Below are 8,719 nucleotides of genomic sequence, written 5' to 3' on the forward strand. Positions count from 1 at the left end.
TGTCCACTGGGGGGAAGTATTTTTTATTCTAATTTTTTGTTTGTTGGTTTTTCCCTTTCTGGGGCTATGTGTATGTATGCATTCCTAAACAACAACAACAGCAACAACCATGATGAGCTGAAAGATGATTTCTGTGAATACTGACCCAGCATTTCCTTTTCTAGTGTGAAAAGGGATGATAATACCTATCATGTTATACAAGGATGAGTAAGGATGAGTTCAACAGTATGATGAGGCAAAAACAAAAAATAAAACCATGAAGGTGGAACATAAAAATGTAATATAAACCCAGAATGAATGGGAATTGAAGTGTTTGACAAGCAGATAATGACCCTGAACACATCAGAGGCAGCATAGCCATCTGGATGATGTGGAGGATAACAGGAAATAACTGTCTGTCTGCCTCTCATTCTCAGTTTATAGTCCAGGTTTCCACCTTTGTAGTGCTGGTTTTCTTCCTGTTATCACTGAGCTGGAACACAAACCATTGGGAAAGTGTCCATCAAACCAACCAACCATCAGCTAAGTGTTGAATTTGTGCTCATTCACTGAGTTGAAGCATTGACTTAATGTTTATGTACTTTAAATCAAGAAGAAATAAGATGGTGAGGAGGATGCGTCTACAAAAAAATGGCAGCTCTGCTTCATTTCATGTTCATATCTTGTAGTATCTGTACGTGGCTATATGAGGCTGATTGGTGGAAAAAGAAAAAAAAAGAACTAGCTTGCAAACTTGAATAAAGGTAAATTTGATGTTAGCTTTCCTCTAAGATCCCTACCTTTTTTTTTTCTTCCCATTGAGTGAACCTCGAATGGGTTTAAGAAACTGACTCACACCCATGTACTCATTCAGACAGGGAGTGTCAGTGCCTGTACACCCACTACCACACAAACAGTATTCTGCTGCTGCATTAGACACCTTGAACCATTACATATGTGCATTTTTATAACTGAAATTCATGATTTTCATGTCCAGAGAGACCACCACATTGAAACTCATTTAGCTGAGAGGGAAATGCTGTGACCAGACCTTCACTTTGTACTCAGCTGAATACAACCTTTATGTGCAAATAGAAAAATGCCTTTGTGGGAAAAGTCAGACACATTTGAGAGAGCAGTGGATGCCAGTTTTGGAAGGAAATGATGTGCTTTGTTGCATTCTTTGAACTAATTTATGTTTCCTTTCCCATCATGCATGCTGTTTGAATAGTGAATGGTGTGCATCACTAATGCGGATATTCAGTCAAAGGGATAGTGTTTTACATAAAGCTGTCATAGTATGTGAATTAACTTACCTCTATCCACAGGGAGAAGTTTGGTATAGAAAACAAGCTGCATATATCATCTCATTATGTACATATGGTGAACTTGTTAACAAACAGATGCTTATGTGCATACATTTGGCACATTAATATTCATCTAGTGTCTGATGCCAGGCTACATGTTAAATGAGTCTTATGTACGAGTTAAGTGACCTTCTCACAGTGTCAGGATTAATTTTCTAACACAACTTGCTGTGTTCTGCTTCATCCCAGGAAAATACATGACACAAAACACCAGTTTGGAAATGAATTTAAGGTTTAAAAGGAAAGAAAAGATACATCCTCTACTAATTTACTTTATGTACAGTAAATATGAAAATTTTTCCTATTTCACATTATGTAAATTTATCTGTTAAACTTTTTTTTAATCTACAATTTTGAAATTTCCTCCGTCGTACTTTTACAGTTTCTCACACTCTATAAGCACTCCTGCTTCTTCTCTGCTGTTTTATACGTTTATAAACATAATGGAAAAAATGAACATGCTGGACTTCTGTTTGCAGACTGATATCAAAAGCTGCTCCTCCATAGGCTTTAAACCTCGTAGAGCTGCACCCCCAGCAGCTGTCATTTGATGATAGCATTCAGGGATTATGTATTTCTTTACAGCACACTGTTGCTGTTACTGACCAATCAGAACCAAATATTCAACTATATTGAAAAAAAAATTCAACTGACTTTTAATTCCTCATCAAAACAAAGCAGTGTTCTGTTTTTCATGCTTTTATCAACCACTTTCACTGTACACTGATATGGTGTGATTCTTTGACTAAAAAGCCTCTCAACCCATCTGGTTAAAGATGGTGCATTGTTCGTCAATGCTCAACCAAAGCTGCCCTGCCTACCGGCTTGACCACTCTCCAGGGTTTCCTTTGTTGCAGCATGTGTACAAAGTAATGTTATCACTGGCTTTTAAAAAAGCAATTTTCCATTCATCCAGAACAAGGCATGTGAGGCAGGCTTAAGTCACACTCATTTAAGAGCAGAGTACACATTTGAGGACATCAGACAACAGTTTCCCCGTTGTGATCTCACCAAAGAGCTGAGACGAAGGCATAGTTTCTATTTAAAATGGAAAGAGAAAATATGTGCTGTATTATTGTGCTGCTGCTCTACCTGATGATATTCCCCTTTCTATCTTGTGCCAAAGATGAAAAGAAGAGTAATGCATCTTGTCAGGAGCACCAAAAGGCCTTTGGACCCTCCTGCTTTGAGTTTGTGGATATCCCGAAAACTTTTTATGGTGCTCAGGCTTGGTGTGAGCAGAGTGGCGGACACCTTGCTTTTATCCCAGATGAAGAAACTCAACATTTCCTTCAAAGACACTTGGACCCAAAGACAGACATTTGGATCGGGGTAGCACCTTCTACCAATATGAATCTGCAATCCCCTCTTGGTAAGATGCCTTAATATAAATACAAAGACGGAGGCAGAGATTACATTTAATATAACAGATCTCATATAACACATTATTGCTTTTTTGGTACTGCAAACACAGATTGCCGTTTGTTCTTAGTTTTAATTTGAAAATGAAAAACTTTCAGTGGCACCCCTCTTCAGAAACATCTCATTATGTGTACAGAATCCTAATATTATTCACAGCAGTTTAATAGGTAGAGGGTTTCTCTTTATCAATTTTTAAGCACACTGAATTCGATTTTAATTTTCTGAACAAAATATTTAGAAGAAAAGCCAATAATGACTGTAAAAGCCTTTTGTTCAAACAACTCATGTTCTTCTCATTTTAGTCTGTCTATAAAAATAGCTTTCTTAATTTGAGTTTTCCAGCATTTACAGCCTTTTGAATAGCTAAAACCCTCACTAAGCACACCTACTTTACAAATAAATGGTTCATTATGATCATTTATATTTATCAAGTTCTTAGAAAAGACATTAAGGGTGAACTCTTGTTTGCACTGATGTCGAGGCAAAGGGCTAACCTCATAGGGTGCAACCTACACCACTAAAGAGCACCCAGCATCCACATACATAATAAACATAGTAAATAATATATTCACTCTGACTCTCCAACTGTAGAACCAAGCAGATGTTTGACCTTTTTTCCAGATTTCCTTGTTATACTGGCTTGACCTCTGAGGTCTTGTGGCAGCAATGATAGCAATGGCAGTGAATTCATTTGGGAAGCTAGGTGATTTAGGCAGTATGTTTAGGCAATTTGTTCAATTGGATTTTCAAACTTTCAAATATCACCTCAAATAAGTATCTTTAGCCTTTTTTTGTTTATTTTTGTCCATTTTTGGATTGGCCTAATACAGGGGTGGCCAACCTGCAGTTTTTGAGACACATGTGGCTCTTTGCCTCTTGATGTGCGTCTCTTTAATATATATATATATATAGATAGATAGATAGATAGATAGATAGATAGATAGATAGATAGATAGATAGATAGATAGATAGATAGATAGATAGATAGATAGATAGATAGATAGATAGATAGATAGATAGATACACACATATTAATGTTAATGTTGGGATCATTATTGATCAATACTTGGGTCATGAGACTAGTGCTTAAGTTTCAGTTTCTCTTCTACATGTCTACCCCAGTGGATGCCGTCTGATGTATTTTTCCTTCTTTGTTATGGGTTTAATTAGAGTAAAAAATGTGATAGTGAGTCAGAGTTCTCTGTGTCCTGCCTTTGACTATCAACATTAAGCAGTAAATATTGTGATTTTCTCCAAAAAGAACAAAAATGAGAAGAATCTTATTTTACAGGTGAAGTCATTTTGCATACAAGCGTTTCAGCTCACACTACACATGTTCAGTTGTTGTGTCATTCCTCAGGTCCCCTCTCTTGGCTGGATGATTCACCCATCACTTACTCAAAGTGGCTGAACAGCTCTCAGGCAGGAGCAGCATGTGGATACATACTGAGAGACTCTGACTTCCACTGGAAAGCCACAAAGAACTGCAGCAAACAGCAGCACTTTGTCTGTCAGTTTGGTATGTGCTCTGGACTTTGTTAGAGAAACAGATTAAACTGAGAAGTTCTGTAAAATAACAGCACTTTCTGATGCTTTTTCCACTATTCACAGAATATGGCAGATCTATTGTATGCGCAGATCATCACAGCACTCTGCAGTGTGGCTCTGGTCAAGTGTTAATGTTCGATGGGGGTTTCTACGGAAGGAAAAACATGCACTATTGTCAAACCACTCACTTTGCACTGATGACACCCCCAGGACATGAGTGTGGCTGGGTGGATGCTCTGGAAACATTAACAGGTCAAATATTTGCTTTTCTCAATTCATTTGCTCATCTTGTAACAATGTTTGAATGCTATGACTCAGAGCTGTTTACTGATGTTTTCTGCACAAAAGGCAATTTCACATCATCATCATCTCTCCTGTGATGTGCTGAAGTCAATAGAAATAAATTAGAAAAGGAAAACAAGCACTAATGTCCAACAAAAGGTTCTGAATGGCTGAAAACTGACATGAAATCCAATACAATCATCACTAAGTAGATTATGCTTTCCCACAGACTGTTTGCAAAAATAAATTGCTCCTCGGGATGGTAATGGAAGACAAGAAAAAAGGTTGCTTTAAAGATACACGACTGCTACCTAACCGTCTAGAGTCAATATTGACTTATGGGTTTAATAAATGACATAAGCGGGGCATCTATTTATTCTTTTTCCAACCTTGCTCATCCTGTTTGAGGGCTATCTGCCATGCTGTTCCACGCAGTGAATAATGCTCTCTGTGTATAACAGTGTAAAGTCAGATCATATGAGCCACGCACTGAGCAGATGAGAGAAACTGTAGACTACACTGAATGCAAGAGAACTTCCTGATTACTTACTCAGTGTTGAAAGTACTTTTACATTCAAGATTATGTAGAAATAAAAAAAGGCTGAATATTGCACTGTGTAATCAGAGATAAAGATGCTGTGGTCTCATTTTTCAAAGCTTAACAAGAAACATAAAGCGTTCCATATGAGTCTAACACACTGTATGTCATTAAAGGTCCCATATTATGCAAAAATCACTTTATTAAGTCTTTTAGTGAAATTTGTGGGTCTTGGCTTTCCTCCCAGCCCAAACAATGTGATATTTAATGGTAAAACCTGTACTGAGTAGTGCTTGTGAATGTAAAATTCTGATTTAATACAAGCTGTTTGGATTTCGGAGATTTGCCGACGTCAGCGATTCCCTTTTTGACCAATCAGGAGCAAGTCTTACCTGATTGGTCCACCGGACCAGATACCCCCGAACCCCTTCCCCGCCCACTCCCCCTCCCCGCTGCTGGAGAGATGCTGGAGAATGCCATAGTTGAATGGGCCATTTCTGCTTTGATTTTGGCTGTGAACAGCCACATAGTTCCATGCACAAGCTCCCCATCTTGGAAAAAGACAAGACTAAGTGGCTAGAGTTCATTTATCATGTGCCAGCTACACTCAGTAAAACTGTGCATGTGTGTGCTAGTCACTTCAAGGCCGACTGCTTTTCCAACTTTAGACAGCACAACAGAGGGCTAGCGAATAAGCTGGTCCTGAATCCAGGCGCATTACCTACCATCCACCAATGTGAGTATTTTAAATGCTTTGTGCTGTGGAGCAGATGTAAGAGCTTTTCCTCAGTGTCCCCCCTGTCTCTGTGTTAGCTTCAGGATGCTAACTTTAGCTGCGGTTAGCCTGTTGTTTTAGCTTGTAATGTTACAGTAAACAAGCTTTGCTGTTTTCTAAACATTGTGCACTCGGAGCTCGTGGCGCCGCTCTCAGAGGCGCGGAAGAGCGGGGCGGTATTAGCGGTGGCTCATTTATATGAAGGTCACGCCCACTAAATCAGACCGTTCTGAGCAGAGGGGCTATGAGAGCCTGCAAACAATGCTGTTGTGCTTGATTTATTGGCTTTTTGGAACCAAAACATGTTACTACCATTTCATGAAAAAATCAATGATCCATATTAAATTGCAGAAGGCATAATATGGGACCTTTAAGTTCGGGATATATGAGTGATTGAGGGCAAAGGACTGATGCAAAGCACTCTGTACTGAAAAGAGAGGCCTAAAAAATTAAGGTAGCTTTTTTTTTTAAGTCTAGTCTACTTAACATGTTAAAGATTATGAGATGAGCTTTGAGCTATGACCATAGCAATGGTAGCTTGTTTGAGTGTAAAATGAGCGTTGAACTTTACATTTTTAGGTAGAATTTGTACACGCGAATATATATATATATATATATATATATATATATATATATATATATATATATATATATATATATATATATATATATATATATTATATATATATATTTATTTATTTATATATATATATGTGTGTGTGTGTTTTTTTAAACAATGGCAGAAATATTTGTTGTAGTGGTTTGTTAATCTGTCAAGATTTTAGTTACATTGTGAAGGACCTGTTGTAGTGAAGAAGACCCTTCAGGCTGAGACTGACCTCTCTGTCCCTTTTATCCTGCTGAGGTTTTGATGTGCTAAAACAGCCCACATGCATTTTCTTATGTAACACAAACCTCTAAGATTAGATGTTTAAGCATTCACATGGTGTTTGTTTTCCTAGCTCATTGGATCTTAGAGTAGGAGACTGTGAACACCTCAGAGAGTAAAGGTGAAGTGTTGTGATAGCTGTTTATTCTCAAATCAAAACAGACAGGCTATGATTATGGTGCATGTTTTTTGACTTGGTGAGTCATTTATGACTGTTATATAATGGAATGTGAACCACTGTGATTAAATTTTCTCATTGTTACATATAATTGCTACTTGTTGGCAGTTAATGATTACTGTATGGTGAAAAAATGTTTCCCAGCTCTCTGTCAGGGCCGCCAGGTATGCCGGACCACTGAAGTTGCTGACTTCTTTGGTGAGCTATGTCCCCATTTTGGCAGTTACCTTTCTGTGGAATACCACTGTAAAAAAGGTATGTCAGAACGATTTTAATCCCCCTATTCTCATAGATATTTTTGTATGTGTTTCACATTGGTCAGCAATTTCCACAATCATGAAGGTCTGAAAGTTTTCATTCTGCTCTGCCCTTTATCCATCTTTTCATAAAAGCCAATTATAGTTCCATATGCATATATATATAAATACGTACCGGTCATTTTCTCTCCCCAGGGCTCACACTGTCAGCCAGCACTGTGGCTGCTGTTTATGACGCTGTCACCATCAAAGTGAAGTGGCTGTTAGATTTGCCGCAGGGCTACCTCAGCTGCATGCTGAGTACTGGAGATGGGCATGTTATTTATCTGCGTGTTACACAAGGGTGAGTATGAACTACAGGGGTCAAATGGATAAATACTTCGATAAAAATAAATACATAAATAGATATTAAAAACAACACATTGCTTGAGTCTCACATCAATAATGGTGAAAGCACAATAGTTTAATTAGATGAGACAATATAATCTAAATGTTTGCAATTAGCTGGTATTATATATATAAGTGGCTCATGCAGCTTTTATCCTGCTGAACAAGGCACACCATTATTGTTCAGTGAAGGCAGCATATTTTGCATGTAAGAATGACTTTTGATGAAAGAAGCCATGTAGAGAGCTTTCAGCTCATAAAGCTGTCAAAGAAAATAAGACAACTGACAAACTATCTATTCACAAGATAACTTTCATTTTTACACAAAGTGCCATTTTGTGTTCACAGTAAATGAAATATTTAGCCTGAGGGTGTGGAAAGAGGCTGAGCCATTGCACATTTACACCCACACTGAAGTCCATCTCAGTGTTTGTTCTTGCTACTCGTACAGACCAAAAAGTAAAAATGGGCATTACCACAACACAAAGTAGTGAGATATATGTTGTTTTCAATTTCTTTTAAAAGGAAACAGCTACCATGTACTGTATGTTCATTGACAGACTTGAACATCAACATTGTCAGTGATAATGGATGCCATTTATTATCCTAGCCAACAGGTAGCGGAGTGATTTCTTTCATAAAAAAAATAAGAATGTTAAGTTACAAGGCTCTATCTGAGTCAAGAAAGTATTTATTTTATACGTAATTCCAAACAGCTGCTAAATGTAAACAAAGGTATGATGTGATCCACCACTTTTTGCTTGAACTCTCGTAACAAAAGTCAAATATGTCTATGAGAAAAGATTTTTCATTCTGATTCTAACAACAAAATTTGGCATGTATGAGGTTTGGAACTATTTGAGGTGTTTATTATTGTGTGACAGAGAGATAAAACAAAGGAGTGTGCCATGCCCACTCCTCACTCTCTTTTATGTTTTTTATTTCCAGGTTCGGGAGCACTGTGACATACAAATATTCACATCCAGGCACATTTCTCAACGTAGTTAAATGTAGCCATGGTGACATACACATCACAGCTCAGGAAATAATAACCATTCAAGAGGCAGTCACAGAGTTTGGTCCAATTAAGTGCTATT

The sequence above is a fragment of the Halichoeres trimaculatus genome, unplaced genomic scaffold (genome assembly GCF_033239565.1).
Source record: "Halichoeres trimaculatus isolate MK-OKI-2021-1 unplaced genomic scaffold, fHalTri1.1 fHalTri1_scaffold_19, whole genome shotgun sequence".
Classification (NCBI taxonomy): Eukaryota; Metazoa; Chordata; class Actinopteri; order Labriformes; family Labridae; genus Halichoeres; species Halichoeres trimaculatus.